At 42.6% G+C, this 18317-nt stretch overlaps 1 long non-coding RNA gene across 2 annotated transcripts in view; it reads left to right on the forward strand.

The window, feature by feature from the left end:
• LOC108383248 (uncharacterized) overlaps window positions 1–18317 on the forward strand; it is a 274618-nt gene that overhangs the window by 203564 nt on the left and 52737 nt on the right. Inside the window, exons 5-6 of one of the 2 annotated variants that reach the window (XR_012122305.1) lie at window positions 8327–8622; window positions 9054–11007. The exons of the other annotated variant lie outside the window; for it this stretch is intronic. This is a non-coding gene — a long non-coding RNA (uncharacterized lncRNA). Of the gene's footprint in view, window positions 1–8326; window positions 8623–9053; window positions 11008–18317 lie in introns of those variants that run through there. 2 annotated transcript variants of the gene reach the window in all.

The raw sequence follows: 18317 nt of genomic DNA on the forward strand, positions 1-18317 counted from the left end.
GGTCATTCCTAGACCGACTAGTCATTCAACTGGGTGAAGTTTTCCATTAAACAATTTTTTAAAGTATTGTGGTGATTGTACGTCAACATAGTAAGTTTCTTTTGAATCACTATGCATTTTACATTATGCATCCAAAAACCTAATTTTTCTGAGATGGGGCCCATAAGGCTTCACCAGACATCTAAAAACTTCTTTTACCCTAAAATATTTAAGACCTCTTGGTCTTCATCATGTTACTCCCTGGTGTGAGACATCAATGTGATTCATAATCACAGCCCTGAACATTTGTAGAGAGCTTTAAGTTTGCAAAGTGTTTTCCCTCCACCTTTACATGTCATCTGTGTAGCCATGGGGACTCGGAAGTGACAAACCCAGGACTGAAGGTCAGGTTACTAATAAGGCATTTACCAGAATTGTGATAATTCCAGTATCTGAACCTAAAAAATGAGGAGTAGTCCATTTTACTTTGAGAATAATCTGAAATGTAAGAAAGTAGCTCTTAAAAAATTTGAATCAGGCATACTCTAAACATCTACACCTATAACCCGCAAAATGCAAAAAGTATCTTGCTTGTTCAGAAACAATCAGAAAAAAAGGAAAATCTTGAACTATGGAATATATTGAAAATGTAGGGTTATTTCTTTTAAGTTTACCCAGGTGCACTAACTAGGCTAATGGAATGTTGCCTGTGAAAGCTCTTTAAAGGATCTGTTTTAATGAAGAGATGGAGGTGAAAAGCATTGAAACTGACATAGCAATTTTGTTGACAGCTGAACAACTGTGGGTGATCCAAAAAAGTGTGCTTAAACTTTTCCTTGCAATTTGTTTGTAATTTACTGCAGCCTGAGGAAAAGATTGATTTGCCTTTTTTATAGAACCGCATTTGCCACTGTCTCTCCAGCATATAGCACACCTCCTGGTACAGGTATGTGCTCAATAAATATTAATTAAATGAATGAGTGGAAATTTCTGGAAGGGCAAATCCTAGCTCTGGAATAATTCAAATCAGTTCATAGAGTCTGAATCTGTGGGTTTTCCCCTGTGGGTAGGTAGCTATGCAGAGAGAGGTGGGGTAGACTTGGAGTGAGTGGAAAAGCAACAGACAAAAAGGCCTTCCTTGTTACAGAAGTGCATTGACACCAAGCGATTATTTGTTTTCTCTGATACAAAGTGAAAAGTGCTAATGGGATTAGCCTTTTGTGATGAATGCTAATATGATATGAAAACAAATGCTACTATGCAATGTGAAATGGCTAACAAAGGAGAAAATTGCTAATAAAATTCAACAGACCTCAATGACAAATGGCCTCATACATCCCTCTGGTCTGGCCAGGGCTGTCTCACAGCACAGGAACAGAAATAGAAAGGGGAGAAACCCTGGTACACGGGTTACTTGGTGGTAGATGGATGTCAATTGCTTGCTCCCAGATTACCTCTGTGTGGATGGGGATGTGAGCAAAGGCACAGGCAGGATACACCCAGACATGCACACGTGGGCTTGCTGCCTGGAGGATCCGGTCCAATGGGGTCCGTAAGGAAGTTACAATGTGTCCCTTTCCACTTTTGTGACAGGCCTTTGAGCTTTTCCAGAGTTTTCTCCCATCTGTTGTGCTGGTTGGCCTATGACAACTTTGTGCAATTGGTCAGGCAGACAAGCAAATGGAAAAGCAGACAGAGAGAAGTGACTCTCCTCTGGTCCCAGAAATAGCAGACCTAGGGCTCCTCTGGGCCTCCCCTTCCTCCTCTGTCTCCACCAGCTCTCTGCCCACCATCTTCCCTTCCTCCCCTCTGCCCTGCCCTGCCCTGTTCCTCCTCTGCCTCTTCCCCTCTGCATCCCTCTCTCCATCTCTTTCCCTTTCCAGCTGAATGCTGTTCTTCTGTCCCCTTGCTAATGGCAGGAGAGGACTTACATAAATTAACTTTGATTGGTTAAAAAATAAGAAAACAAATGAGTTTGTGTCAGTGCAGGAAGCGATAGGTTCTGGATTCAGGTACTGGGACGGGTCAACTCATGCAGGTGATGGGAAGGCCACTGGGTAAGTGGCTGCTTCAGATGAGATTCTTCAGGTAAAGGAATGACAGCAGGAGGGAGAAGGCAGAGATAAAATGCCAGAAAGTCCTGATGATCTGGGTTCCCAGTGCGAGTCCCTTGAGAAGGGGAGGCTGAGGGACACTGTGAGGAGATGGTGACCAGGAGCCCAGCACAGGAGGAGGACTCCATGGAAGACAGAGGTGAGGACGGTGGTCCTTTGGCTATCAAACCTCCCCAGGAAATGTCTCAGAGAAAAACCTTGTCACGGGAAAGATGAAAAGAGAAAGTGGGTGTCATGTTCACTCAGGAGAAGGGGGTGCATGCTGGAGTGCAGGGGGAGGGACAGGGCATTGGAGTGATACCGAGATGAACAGGACAGAGCTGGCTGGGAATGGGGACGCCAAAAGAGGAGGGAGAGGGCCAGAGAACTTACCCTGGGAGAGGGACCACCTGGGGCAGTCAGAGAGGCCTCTCCCTGCGCACTAGGTGAAACCTCAGCCCTGATGTGGGAAAGAATTCTCGATCAGGTCAAACGAGTGCCAGCAAGAAAGGAACTCAGTTAAGCAAGAGTAGATGTGAATGGCAGCAGCCATGCAGGCTGTAGAGAGCAAGGAAGAGCAGAGGGAAGAAAGGAAAGTTAGTTGAACTGCTTGGCATAGGGCCCATCCCTTGCCAGCTCCTAAAGCCAGGGCCACCGGCATCCTGTGTCCATTTGATCTGCATGGCACAGGAATTATGTCTCTACCACCCCAGAATTTGGGGGAGCTCTGCAGAGCCCTGGATGCAGTGATAGGTTCCAAGAACTTCCCCTAGCCCTGCTGGTCTGAAATAAAACAGGGAGAGAGAAAAAGATTGTGTTAAGACTAGAAAGCTGAATGAAACAGCAAAGTGACCAGACAGTTGTTGAGGCTTAGCTGGGATCAGGGGTAGATGCTGGAGGTGGTGTCCAGGTCCACATGCAGCCCCTGGGTGGAGCTGCTGCTGGTCAGAGCTGCTGGAGATCCCCTCCACTGAGCTTCGGTCTGCTGGCTCCGTTTCAGTCTCTCACCTACCTGGCTCATCGCCCCCTTCCTTCTCCTTCTCTCTCCTCCCGCTGTCTTTACCCTTTTCCCTCACCACCCCCACCACCTCCTCACCACCATCTCCCCCTCTGTTAACTCTTTTTCTCCATCTCCACCATCTTCTCCTTTGCCAAATACTTGGTCCCTGTTACTCTTATCCCATTTGCACCAGTGAAAACTAACAACATTACTATGAAAATAGACTTTGGTTTGGCAGTAGCCCATTTTGGAACCAAGGTAACATGGACACTGGGCCCAGTCAGTCACTCACAGATTCTGAAGAGATGCATCACTTCTCTGAGGCTCAGCTTCTGTGTCCATTACGTGGGTTTCCTTAGGAGGAGGCTGCAAAGAGCCACCCTCTCATGCCACTTTATGTATACCTGAAGTCTAATGGCAGCTATTCAAAAGTGGGCATGTGTGGGGAAGATGACTGGGAAGGAAGGTAGCAAGACTGAAAATGGCTTCCTGGGGTGATTTTCAAAATTTTTCTTTCACAATGTCTCTCTGTACTTCTATTGTTCCCAAGCTTGTCAGACCCAGTGCCCTCTTTTTTTTAACTAGTGTTTTGTGACATCCCCTCCTATCCTGAAATGAAATTCATCGGTTATATAACTCATACACCCAATTTTATAAAAATGTAATATATTGCCCTGACTGTATTATAAGGGAGAATGAAAGGAAAGTAAGTTTTATAAAATAATGTGTCTTTTAATATGGAACTGCTTGACCATGAATACAGCAGATGTGATGAAGCCGGCAGATGCTTGCCCCACACCTAGAGTTAGCATGAGTGAGGCACCTACAGAGGCCAGCTGGCCCCCGTGCATTTTTTTGAGGATCTAATCCCTTGAGTGACGTCGTCACCAGTGATGGAAGTTTCTGAAATGGGGAACAGCTGTTGGTAAAGTTCTGCATTAGACAAAGTGAGGGTTATGACTTAATCCATGGTTCATAGGGAAAATGGAGTTTATAAATTAGTTTTTCATCAACCTGAGAGGGTCATTAGAAAGTCACCTGGGATATGGGGTGGTTCTGTGCAGCCGATTATTGTCTTGGTGGCAGGGACCCGACCCTCCAGACACCCAGTGCCCAATGCCCACCACTGTGGCAGCCACAAACAGCGCCACACATCCGCAGAGCACTCCCTGGGAGGTGGCATCACCCGTGCTGAGACTGCAGCTCTATCTGATTAAAGAACACAGACCAAACACTCTGCTTTGGGTGGACTGGTGGGGGCCGGGGAGGCAGCCTGACAACCCCTGGGCTGGCCCCACTCTCTGATGGAGGCTAAAAGCATATGAGAATCGTGGCACTGATCCCCCTTCTAGAAACCTGAAAGTGAACCCATTTTGTATCACGTAACCTGACAGGTTCGGCACGTCCCTCCTGTCACATTCCTGCCTGACCTGAGTGTCATTGCTAATAGGGTTTGTTATTTCCTGAGACCACGGTGGATGCCCTCCTCTCCTCCCAGAGCCCAACCTTTATTGCATTTCAGCTAATAAGATAATTCCCTGCCAGGTGGTGGGGGAGATCGTAGCCCCCGGGAGAAATGGGGGTGCTGTGCCCAAAGGCTGGCCTGGTCAGTACCAGTTGGGATTAAAGCCAGACATTCCTAAGGTGAGACCCACAGCTGGGTTTGCAGCAGGCAGCCCCATCTGGGTAGAACTGATGTTCCAGGAGGCTGGAACTCTCCAGTGGTGAACAAGCTTCGGTCCATGCAGTGGGCCCTTGGAAGTCTTTTCTGACATCAGTGTTCTGTCTGCTTCAGGGCTGGGGAGTCTTAGTAGGGTTTGGGATTTCAAAAGGAAAAATTCAGTTCACGTTGAAAATTTAAGTTTCCTGAAAAGAGCTCTATTGAGCCAGGCGATTCCAGCACCATGCCAGAAGCTGACTCCCTCATTCTAAGCCTTTTCTGTAGGCTGTATGATTGTTGAAAAGAAGATAATGCACCCAGAGTGGAGATGCTTAGGCTAAGTCCTGCGTCCCTAAACAGAGACTGGCTTACAGTTTCAGTTCTCCCGGAAGAGGAATCTTAAACCAGCCCCATTGCTGATCAGCACGGGTCAGGTCCCCCGCCTCACAGACCCCTGCCTCCCCTGAAGGATCCCGTTTTGCTAGTGCGCCTTCCTCGTTCCCGCTCCCTCTGCCTGGAAAGGTTTGCCACTCTGTACAGCTCCTTGGAGCTCCTTTCTATCTGCGGGGAGGGATGCTGCCCCAGTCATGAATCGTTGAGTAAAGCCAGTAAGATCTTTAAAATTCGCTCAGTTGAATTTGTTTCTAAACATTGTCTTTGGAGGCTCTTTCAGCGGTGCTTTGAAGGACTTTGGACTAAGTTTCCTGATCTTTAGAATCTGAAAGGAGAGTCACGGTCCTGGACGCTCCTCTCTCCTCAACTCCCTGCCAGATACCGTCCTGTAGTATTTCCCTGGGATTAAGTCCATTCAAAAACAAAATTCAACCAAATAAATGTAAAGGTCTAACTGGCTTTATTAAGTGATTCGAATCTGGCAACATCCCCTCTAGAAGTAGAGCCGTGCTCTGAAGGGTGACAGAAAGGGAGGGGTTTTTAAAGGCAGAACAAGGAGGTCTTACACAGAAAAAAGAATTATTTTGGGTGAGGTCACCTTCATTTGGGGACAAAAGGGTCTCATTAGGTGGATTACCTCACCTTCCTCTGGGATGGAGAGGGCAATGTGACATTGCCTTATCAATGCTGACTGGAAAATTCCTGAGTGCCTACATTCATTTCTGGGGGAGGTAGAAACAGCAGTTAGGTGAGATAGTAAGCCCCGGTTTGGTGACTTGACCCGGTGGAAGTGGCTCTATGTTGGGACTGTGTATTTCTTTCAAACAGTTCCACCCAACCACTTCATGTGTTTACTGAAGGTAATCCTCATTCCTAGACCTGGGCTGAGGGGCGTTGGTGCGCACCTATGTGCATGTATGTGTGTCATTCCATCCTCGATCCTCTAGGATTTGGTGTTACACGGATCCTGGTGCTCATCCTTCAACTGCAGCTTAACCACTTGTGCAGATGAGGTATCATCGCTGAGGAGCTTTGCCCTCACCTGTAAAACAGAGGCAGTAATAATGTTGTAGGGGAGGAGAAGTCATTTTCCCTCTACCCTTCTAGGTTCTTGGCTGAGATCCCTCTCCCCCAGTAATAAATGACAGATTGCAGGAGAAAAATGAGCAGCAGTTTAATAATATGGATATCTTCTGTATACATGGGAGAGACCCAGGGAAACAGTCCCTGAAATGGCCCAAGCCACCACCTTCAGTACCATCTCCAGCTAAGGACAAAAGCCATAATGGGGCAGTTATGGGAGAAACCCAGAAAAACACAGTAAACCAGAATAAGTTGTTATGCAGATCGAAGTCATTACCCTCTCCTTCAGTAAGAATTTCTGAGGATTTAGGCATCATGACTTCCTGGAATGGAGAGAGACACCTTCACAGATGGAGATATCCCTTATAATATATGTCTCTTTACAAAAGGGTAACTTCTACTTAGCTTTCAGAATGTTCCTTATAGCTGCTGTTTCTTAAAAAAAAGAATGCAGCCTCAGTCAACCCTTCTGCCAAAGATGCACATTTAGGGGTGGCAGATTCTGCTCCCCTTCAGTGTCTACCCTGGTGGGGCTGTTAGGAGGGCTCAGTGAGATGCAGGTGTATGGTGCTTAGGACAACGCCTGGCTCGTACTGATCGCTGTCAGTCGCCAGCCAGCACTGACCAGCTTTCTGGACCATCTGAGCACCGAGCCTCATCTCCTTTCCACTCTTGGGCTCTGTGCATCCTGGTCCAAGAGCTGCTCCAGTCAAAACAGGGTTCCTCCCTTTCTCCCTCGCCCTGTACATCCAACCCAGTGGCAAGTCCGAGGGGCTCTGCCCCCAAAACGTGTCTGAGTCCATTCCTGTCTCTTCATCTCAACTACCACCATCCTTTTCTGAGCCTCCACCTTCCATTACCTTGGCTGCGGCAATCACATTATATCTGATTCTTCTGTTCCGTTCATGGCCCCTTAAAACCCATTCTGTATATGGCAACAGAGTCGACTTTAAAAAATTTGACTCATGTGAGCCCTTTGCTTGAAACTGACAATGCTCCCCATACCACTTAGAATGAAATTTAAGCTGTGTCCCCAAGTCTTCATGGTTCCACATGAACAGACCCCTGCCAAGTGTACAGTCCCTCTGACTCTCTCCCTCATGTTCATCAGGTTTCTGCTAAGCTCGCCTTCTCTCTGCTCCTGCAAAGCAACCAGCTCGTTCCTCCCTCCAGACTGCATGGTGGTTCTGCCAGCCCAGGATACCCTTCCCCTTATGACTTATCTTCATTACCCAGGTCTCAGCAAAATGGCCACCACCTCAGAGAGGCCTTCCCTGACCACCTTGTCTCATGTAGCCTACCACTATATGGTCACATTTGAGGTGACCATATAATTTCTTGTCCAATCTAGGGCACTTATAGAAGTGAAAGAGGGATTGATAACAATTAAGCCAGGACAATAGGTTCAATGCATGGTAGTCCTGGTTGAAGCGGGATGTGTGGTCACCCTTGTCATTACTCTGTCGTATCACCTGCTTTATTATCTTCACAGCCCTTGTCATAAACAGCCTGGTGTTTACATGTTTATCTGTTTACTACCTTTCTGCTCCATTACAGTGTACACTCCAAGGGAATGGGATTCTCTCTCTGGTTCCCTGTGGTACCCTAATCCCCTTGAATACTGTTAAAAAACAAAATTCAACTGAGTAAATTTTTAAGATCTTATTGGCTTTATTCAATGATTCACGACTTGGACTGTACCCAATCTAGCTCATAGAAAGGAGCGCCAAGCAGCTTTACAAAATGAAAGACTTTTATAAGCAGAAAGGAGCAGGAAGTTTTATAACAAGGAAATTATACTAGGTCAAAAAACCCAGATTGGGCACAGCAAAGTTACTTTCATTTAGGACAGGCAGATGATCTCACTAGTACTGATCAGAGGATTCATGATTGGCTCTTTTTTAAGATTCCATTTTTGAGAGAGCCCAAACTGTAATTAAGTCTTGGTTTGGTGATGTGGGGCTTAGCAAAAGCGACTCCATTTTGTCTTGTTCTGAACAGTACTGTTTGGAACATAGGACATGCTCTGTAAATACATAGGCAATAAATATTTATTTAGGTAACTCACTGTGATAGCTGTGGCTTAAGAAGCTATGGTTTACCCTATGTTTATCGCAGCACTATTTACAATAGCCAAGAATTGGAAGCAACCTAAATGTCCATCGGTAGATAAATGGATAAAGAAGATGTGGTACATATACACAATGGAATACTACTCAGCCATAAGAAGAGGGCAAATCCTACCATTTGCAGCAACATGGATGGAGCTGGAGGGTATTATGCTCAGTGAAATAAGCCAAGCGGAGAAAGAGAAATACCAAATGGTTTCACTCATCTGTGGAGTATAAGAACAAAGGAAAAACTGAAGGAACAAAACAGGAGCAGAATCACAGAACCCAAGAATGGACTAACAGGTACCAAAGGGAAAGGGACTGGGGAGGATGGGTGGGTAGGGAGGGATAAGTGGGGGGAAGAAGAAAGGGGGTATTAAGATTAGCATGCATGGGGGGGAGGGAGAAAGGGGAGGGCTGTACAACACAGAGAAGACAAGTAGTGATTCTACAACATTTTGCTATGCTGATGGACAGTGACTGTAAAGTGGTTTATAGGGGGCACCTGGTATAGGGGAGAGCCTAGTAAACATAATATTCTTCATGTAAGTGTAGATTAAAGATAAAAAAAAGAAAGAAAAGGGGGATTACTCCTTGATAGGATAAAACTAACTGTAAATCAACGATTAATGCATGCTTTAAATATCCTTAATTTGATCACTTAAAGGGTGTCAGATGATCGGCTATGGAGGTACACTTTTCTGATAATATTCCTTTCTCTTAAAAAAAAAAAGCAGTTCCTGTGTGGTGACCTCCAATGAGTTCTACACAATGGTATAAAGGGCATATCAAAGTGTGGGCAAAGGGTCTGTTTGTGTTTATACAGAGGATCAAAGCCTAATTTGGCTACCCAGAAAATGAACTAAGATACGATATGAAGAAGAACTTCCAACATCAGCACTCTCTGTAAGACTCATACCAGAAGATGATCATCAAAAAACCTCAACACAGATCCAGGCGATGCTGCAGTTGTAGCTGCATCCATCCCACCTGTTCCTGGACTTGCCATTGGAGTGAAGAAGGAGATATCTAAGCTGGCCTGTGCTTTCAGTAAAACAACAAATTTGACTGGATCTATACTGTTGGAACTCAACCAAGAATTAGGAGAAGTGCAAGTTGTAGCGCTCCAAAATCTTACAACTACAGACTATCTACTGTTGAAAGAACATATGGGATGTGAACAGTTCCCAGGAATGGGTTGTTCTAATTTGTCTGATTTCTCTCAGACTGTTCAAGTACAGTTGGACAATATCCATTACATCATAGACAAATTTTCACAAATGCCTAGGGTGCCTAACTGGTTTTCTTGGCTTCACTGGAGATGGCTGGTAATTATAGATCTGCTTTGGTTATGTAACTGTATTCCTATTATGTTAATGTGTGTATGCAATTTAATTAGTAGTTTAAAACCTATACATGCTTAAGTTACTCTACAAGAAGATATGTCAAAGAAATGATCAATCCTCCCATGTTTTCTTCCATCGGCTACCTCAATAGCTTTTCTTCCTTCCTAATTACAACCCTTAAATAGAATTTGTGCCTCATATCGAATTTACCGAGTATCATAATTCCTCCAAGTGGTAAAGATATCTCAAGACAAATGCTGGGCATAGAAGCCACAGGGCATAAATCTGCAAAAAAGTAAAAAGCTAACCTTTTCAAACAATATGGCTTCTCTCTCACTTACCAACTTTACATCTCCCTGTGTGGCCCCGGAAGATGACTGGTTAGCCAGAGATGGGTAAGATTCCTCAAGGGAGGAACAACCTAAGACAGGCACAGTCGCAGGGGGGCCATCAGGTGAGAAATTGGGGATCAACAGTGGTGAGGCTTAGAACCTCACCCCCCCTGTTTTGAGAGAAATCTTCTGCATCCGTGGATGTTTTAATGCCCCTGTCTAGCTTGGATTAACACATAGTCTACAGGCACACACCTGATCATCTACATTTGCTCTCTTACAACACTAAACTATGTTTTCTACCTTTATCTTGCATCCACCTACCGCTTCAACATTTTAATAAAAATAAAAATAATAATAATAAAGTGAGAAATGTGGGATCCACATATAAATCAAGTATAAAAATCAAACGAATATTCATATTTGACGTGATTGTTTATAGTTCATAATGCATGATCCAAACCGAAAGTTTCTGTGATGACTGCCCTTGCACTGTTCACCATGTAAGAACTTATTCACTATGTAAGAATTCGTTCACCATGTAAGAACTTGTTCGTTATGCTTCAGAAGATTGGAGACTGACGAGAATTAGGCTTGGGGTGGATTAATGATGGTGCATTGAGCATTGACTCCCCTATACAGAATTTTATTGTTGTTAACAACCATTTGATCAATAAATATGAGAGATGCCCTCTCAAAAAAAAAAAAAAAAAGAAGCTATGGTTTAGCTATTCTGGCGACACTACTTAACATTTTGAACATTGAATGATAAAACCTGCCTTTCTCTGCTGACCAGGAATTGTATTCTTGTCCAAACCAGGAGATCCAACCAAAGCTGGTTTGGGATGTGCTGGACTACCCAGAGGTTGCTTAGAAATTAGTGGCCCCGTGTTTTGAATTAGGTTTGATAAGCACATATCAAGAAGCAGGTCCAGCAGTGAGAAGCACTTACCCAACCTGATTAGAAAACGTCATGGTTTTTCAACCTTTGGGGCCATAAAATAAATGCTCTTCTTGATTGTTGACTGGAAATGCCAGAAAAGTGATGCTGGAAATAACCCATCAGGATCATTGAATTAATTAGTGTGGATGCTGAGCATGTATTATTGCAGATTGGGGATTGGATTGCATGTTAATTAATATTTAAGTGCTTGGAAGTGGCATGGAAAGAAGAACCCTCCCCAGACCCCTTGGCTCCTCCACAGCCCATCCGCCATGAGATGGGATTTCCTTGGGAGCCCAGTGGAAATCCCCTTATCACATGCAGCACAGATTGTGGGCTGGGCTTAAGATTTACACTGTTTGCATTTCTCCAAAGGAAAGGTCTGGGATTATGAAACTGCCTGTGGGTTCTGAGGTCTTCTAATGGGCCTCCCTTTGTACAGTCTCTTAGCAACCAATTGAAGTTTGTAAGCTGAAACAGAGACTCTGAACCATCTCTCCTGGAGCACATTCCTTGGAGTCCCGCCTGCCTCTAAGAGATGGTGCCTGGGGGCTGCCTGCCTTTCCTTCATCGCCAAAGCTCAGCAGTCCTTGTTCCATCACTATCTCACCTGGGAAGGAGAAGGAAATGCAAGGCGGGGAGATAGGTTAGGCCGGCCTGTGCTCTGTCTTTTGAATTTCAACTGAATCCAGGGAAAGTCTCTGTAGAGTTGACCTGCATTCATTCATTCTAAAATGAAGTAATACTGCTTGCTAGTCAGTCGTGGCCTTTAGTGTTAGTAGGAAGGTGGGCCAGGCCGCTGACTAGCTGTGTGGCCTTGGATAAATTTCATTTTGGGGCTTCAGTTTCTTCATTGTCACATAGGAGTCAATTTGCTCCTTCTTCATTGGTTTGTTGAGCGCATTAAGATACTTCACAAATTTAACAGATGTTTATCCCAGGAGACCCACTGATGAATAAAACAAAATCTCTCCTCATGAAGCTTACGTTCTATCTGATGTGGATAAACAGTCATCAAGTAAGTGTATGATGTCAAGCCCCATTTCCATCTGGTGTTTCTGTATTCTCTATTAAGAACAAAAGAAGCTTATCCTTTTTTTTAAAGACTTTTTTATTAAAGTATCATTAATATACAATCTTATGAAGGTTTCACATGAGCAACATTGTGGTTACTACATTCACCCATATTATCAAGTCCCCCCCGCCCCCCCCACAACATTGCAGTCACTGTCCATCAGCGTAGTAAGATGCTGTAGAGTCACTACTTGTCTTCTCTGTGTGCTATACTGCCTTCCTTATGCCCCCCTACATTATGTGTGCTAATTGTAATATCCATTAATCCCCTTCTCCCTCCCTCCCCACCAACCCTTCCCACCTCCTTCCCTTTGGAACCGTTAGACCCTTCTTGGAGTCTGCGAGTCTCCTGCTGTTTCGTTTCTTCAGTTTTGCTTTGTTGCTATACCCTACAAATGAGTGAAATTATTTGGTACTTGTCTTTCTCTGCCTGAGCACAATACCCTCTAGCTTCATCCATGTTGTTGCAAATGATAGGATTTATTTTCTGCTTATGGCTGAATAATATTCCATTGTGTATATGTACCACACCTTCTTTATCTGTTCATCTACTGACGGATGCTAAGGTTGCTTCCATATCTTGGCTATTGTAAATAGTGCTGCAATAAACATAGGGGTGCATATGTCTTTTTCAATCTGTGATCTTGTTTTCTTCGGGTAAATTCCTAGGAGTGGAATTCTTGGGTCAAATGGTAGCTCTAGTTACAGTTTTTTGAAGAACCTCCATATTGCTCTCCACAATGGTTGAACTTACTTACATTCCCACCAGCAGTGTAGGAGGGTTCCCCTTTCTCCACATCCTTACCAGCATTTGTTGTTCCTTGTCTTTCAGATGTTGGCTGTCCTAACTGGTGTGAGGTGATATCTCATTGTGGTTTTAATTTGCATTTCTTTGATGATTAGTGATGTGGAACATCTTTTCATATGCCTGTTGGTTGTCTGAGTTTCTTATTTGGAGAAGTGTCTGTTCAGATCCTCTGCCCATTTTTAAATTGGGTTATTTGCTTTTTGGGTGTTGAGGCAAGTGAGTTCTTTATTTTGGATGTCAACCCTTTATTAGATATGTTGTTTATGAATATTTTCTCCCATACTGTAGGAGGCCTTTTTGATCTACTGATGGTGTCCTTTGCTGTACAGAAGCTTTCTGGTTTGATGTAGTCCCATTTGTTCATTTTTGCTTTTGTTTCCCTTGCCCAAGGAGATGCGTTCAGGAAAAAGTTGCTCATATTTATATTCAAGAGAGTTTTGCCTATGTTTTATTCTAAGAGTTTTATGGTTTCATGACTTACATTCAGGTCTTTGATCCACTTGGAGTTTCCTTTTGTGTATGGGGTTAGACAATAATCCAGTTGCATTCTTTTGCATGTAGCTGTCCAGTTTTGCCAACACCAGTTGTTGAAGAGACTGTCATTTCCCCATTGTATATCCATGGCTCCTTTATCATATTTTAATTGGTGATACATGGTTGGGTTTATATTTGGGCTCTCTATTCTGTTCCATTGATCTATGGCTCTATTCTTGCACAAGTACTAAATTGTTTTGATTACTGTGGCTTTGTAGTAGAGCTTGAAGTTAGGGAGCATGATCTCCCCAGCTTTATTCTTCCTTCTCAGGATTGCTTTGGCTATTAGGGGCCTTTTGTGGTTCCATATGAATGTTAGAACTATTTGTTCTAGTTTGTAGAAGAATGCTGTTGGTATTTTAATAGGGATTGCCTTGAATCTGTATATTGCTTTAGTCAGGATGGCCATTTTGACAATATTAATTCTTCCTATCCATGAGCACAGGATGTATTTCCATTTATTGGTGTCTTCTTTAATTTCTCTCATGAGTGTCTTATAGTTTTCAGGATATAGGTCTTTTGCCTCCTCGGTTAGGTTTATTCCTAGGCATTTTATTTTTTTGATGCTATTGTGAATGGGATTGTTTTCCTGATTTCTCTTTCTGCTAGTTTATCATTAGTATATAGGAATGCAACAGATTTCTGTGTATTAATTTTGTATCCTTCAACTTTGCTGAGTTCAGTTATTAGTTTTAGTAGTTTCAGGGTGGATTCTTTTAGGGTTTTTTATGTACAACATCATGTCATCTGCAAATGGTGACAATTTAACTTCTTCCTTACCAATATGGATGCCTTTTACTTCTTTGTGTTGTCTTATTGCTGTGGCTAGGACCTCCAGTGCTATGTTGAATAAAAGTGGTGGGAGTGAGCATCCTTGTCTTGTTGCTGATCTTAAAGGAAAAGCTTTCATCTTTTTGCTATTAAGTATTATGTTGGCTGTGGGCTTGCATATATGGCCTTTATTATGTTGAGGTACTTCCCTCTATACCTATTTTGTTGAGAGTTTTTATCATGAATGGATGTTGAATTTTATCAAATGCTTTTTCAGCATCTGTTGAGATGATCATGTGATTTTGTCCTTTTTCTTGATGTGGTGTATGATTATGGATTTTCAAATATTGTACTACCATCCTTGCATCCCTGAAATAAATCCCACTTGATTATGATAGACGATCTTTTTGATATATTTTTGAATTCAGTTTGCTAATATTTTGTTGAGGATTTTTGCATGTATGTTTATCATGTATATTGATCTGTAATTTTCTTTTTTGTGGGGCCTGGTTTTGGTATTTAAGTGGCACTGTCCTCATAGAAAAAGTTTGGAAGTATTCTCTCCTCTTCTACTTTTTGGAAAACTTTGAGGAGGATGGGTGTTAGGTCTTCTCTAAATGTAGCTATTTGGTCCAGGGGTTTTTGTTTATAGGTAGTTTTCTGATTAGCAATTCAATTTCATTGCTGGCAATTGTCTGTTCAGATTTTCTGTTTTTTTCTGGACATGTCTTGGAAGGTTGTATTTTTCTAGAAAGTTGTCCATTTCTTCTAGGTTATTCAATTTGTTAGCATATTATTTTTCATAGTATTCTCTAATGATTCTTTGTATTTCCATGGTGTCTATAGTGATATTTCCTTTCTCATTTCTGATTTTATTTATGTTTGTACACTCTCTTTTTTTCTTGCTAAGTCTGGCTAAGGGTTTATCTATCTTGTTTATTTTCTCAAAGAACCAGCTCCTGGTTGCATTGATTCTTTCTATTGTTTTATTCTTCTCAATTTTATTTATTTCTGCTCTGATCTTTATTATGTCCCTCCTTCTACTGACTTTGGGCCTCATTTGTTCTTCTTTTTCTAGTTTCATTAGTTGTGAGTTTAGACTGCTCACTTGGAATTTCTCTTTCTTGAGATAAGCCTCTATTACAGTATACTTTCCTCTTAGAACTGCCTTTGCTGTGTCCCTCAGATTTTGGGGTGTTGAGTTATTCTTTTCATTTGTCTCCAAATATTGTTTGACCTCTGTTTTTATTTGGTCATTGATCAATTGATTATTTAGGAGCATGTTGTTAAGCCTCCATGTGTGTGGGCTTTTTTGTTTTCTTTGCATAATTTATTTTTAGTTTCATTCCTTTGTTATATGAGAAGCTGGTTGGTACAATTTCAGTCCTGAATTTACTGAGTCTCTTCTTTTTGTGGCCTAGTATGTAATCTGTTCTGGAAAATGTTCCATGTGCACTTGAGAAGAATGTGTATTCTGCTATTTTTGGATGGAGTGTTCTGTAGATGTCTGTTAGGTCCATCTGTTCTAATGTGATGTTCAGTGCTTCTGTCTTCTTATTTTATGTCTGGTTGATCTGTCCTTTGGGGTGAGTGGTGTGTTGATATCTCCTTCAATGAATGCATTTCATTCTATTTTCCCCTTTAATTCTGTTAGTATTTGTTTCACATATGTATGTGCTCCTCTTTTGGGTGCATAGATGTTTATAATGGTTATATCCTCTTGTTGGACTGACCTCTTTATCATTATGTAATGTCCTTTTTTGTCTCTTGTTACTTTTTTTTAAAAATCTATTTTGTCTGATACAAGTAGTGCAACTCCTGCTTTTTTCTCCCTATTATTTGCATGAAGTAATCTTTTTCCATCCCTTCACTTTTAGTCTGTGTGTGTCTTTGGGTTTGAAGTGAGTCTCTTGTAGGCAGCATACAGATGGGTCTTGCTTTTTTATGCATCCTGTAACTCTATGTCTTTTGATCGGTGCATTCTGTCCATTTACATTTAGGGTGATTAATGATAGATATGTACATATTGCCATTGAAGGCTTTAGATTCATGGTTACCAAAGGTGCAAGGGCAGCTTCTTTACTATCTAACAGTCTAACTTAACTCACTTATTTTGCTATTTCAAATACAATCTAAAGGTTCTTTTTTTTTCTTCCCTTCTTTTTCTTCCTCCTCCACTCTTTACATATTAGATGTAATATTCTGTACTCTTTGTCTATCCCTTGACTGACTTTGTGGGTAGTTGATTTAATTTTGCATTTGTTTAATAATTAATTGGTCTACTTCCTTTGCTGTGGTTTTATTTTCTCTGGTGACAGCTATTTAGCCTTGGGAGTACTTCCATCTATTGCAGTCCCTTTAAAATACACTGTTGAGACAGTTTGTGTGATGCAAATTCCCTGAAATTTTGCTTATATGGAAATTGTTTAATTCCTGCATCAAATTAAAATGATAATCTTGCTGGGTAGAATATTCTTGGTATAAGGCTCTTCTGTTTCATTGCATTAAATATGTCCTGCCACTCCCTTCTGGCCTGTAACATTTTTGCTGAGAAAAACTTTTTTGATAGACTGATGGGTTTTCCTTTGTATGTGATCTTTTTCTCTCTCTGGCTGCTTTTAATACTCTGTCCTTATCCTTGATCTTTGCCATTTTAATACTATATGTCTTGGTGTTGTCTTCCTAGGGTCCCTTGTATTGGGTGATCTGTGCACCTCCATGGCCTAAGAGACTATTTCCTTCCCCAGATTGGGGAAGTTTTCAGCAATTATTTCCTCAAAGAGAATTTCTATCCATTTTTCTCTCCTTATAGTACTCCTATATATATATATATATATATATATATATATATATATATACAAATATTGTTCACTTTGGATTGGTCACACATTTCTCTTATTATTCTTTCATTCCTAGAGATCATTTTTTATCTCTATGCTTCAGCTTTTTTGTATTCCTGTTCTCAAATTTCTATTTCATTTACCATCTCCTCTACCGCATCTAATCTGCTTTTAAATCCCTCCACTGTATGTTTCAGTTCCGATACTGTATTTTTCAACATTTCTTTTTTTCTTGAAGTCCTCCCTGAGATCTTGAATATTTTTCTGTAGCTCTGTGAGCATATTTATGATTTTTTTTTGAAATCTTTATTAAAAAGATTGTTGATTTCAATTTCACTTAGCCCTCTTTCTGGTGTTTGAGAGGTGTGGTTTGTACAAGATCCTTTTGCAGTTTCATATTTCTAGTGATTACTATGGAATAGTAACTTTGTGTAGGCAGCACTCTTTAGTGCCCAGAAGCTCTTCTCTCTGGAGCTGCTCAGCCCCTGGAGCAATGGTGGGGGTTACAGGCACATGGTGCTGATGCTGCTGAGAGGAAAGAGCTCTTTACTTTTCCCAGCTGCAGTGCCTGCTTCCACTGTCAGGGCTAGTGGGCCAGGTGTGCAGGGAGGAGCCTCTGCACTACACATCTGTAGCTGCTGTAGGTGGGGCTGCCCTCTGGCTAGCCTGGTGTGATGGTGAGGGCAGCACATGTGTGAATCAGGTGCCAGCTGTGAGGAAGGAGTGGCAGACTGTGTATCACAGTGGGGGGCCTCAGTGCTGCATTGCCTGCCAGGAGAATAGAGCACCTGAAGTTCCTGAATGTTCCCAGCCTGCTGGGCTGAGTGTGCTGGGACAGTTTTGTCCACCTGTCTTCTCTCCTGAGCTGCAAGCTCTGTAGTCCTTGCTCCTTTAGCACCCTTCTTGCTGTTTGGTGCCTGTTTGGGCACTTTCAAAGTGCCCGCCTTTCTTTTGTCCCAGAGCGGCTGGTTGTGAGTACCTGTTCTCCACAAGTGGCTGGAATCTCAGTCTCTCTGAGTATTCTGCCTCTCTTTATTTTCCATCCCCTCTAGTCTCCAGAGCACCATGTAATGTGGGTTCATGCTCCCAGAGCAGATCTCCTGGGGTGGGTGTTTAGCACTCCTGGGCTTCTACTCCCTCCCCACTGTTTCTCTTCCTCCCACCTGTGAGCTGGGTTGGGGAGGGTTTGGGTCCTTCTGGATCATGTCTTTGCTACTTTACCCTTTTCTCTGAGGTTTCCCCAGATATAAGCTGGCTGTTGCAGTCTTCTTTCTGGTCGCTCTTTTAGGATTAGTTGTATTTGCTGTATTTTTGTGTTATATGTGGTTTTGGGCAGAGGTTTCTGCCTCA

Source organism: Manis javanica, chromosome 10, assembly GCF_040802235.1.
Source record: "Manis javanica isolate MJ-LG chromosome 10, MJ_LKY, whole genome shotgun sequence".
Lineage (NCBI taxonomy): Eukaryota > Metazoa > Chordata > Mammalia > Pholidota > Manidae > Manis > Manis javanica.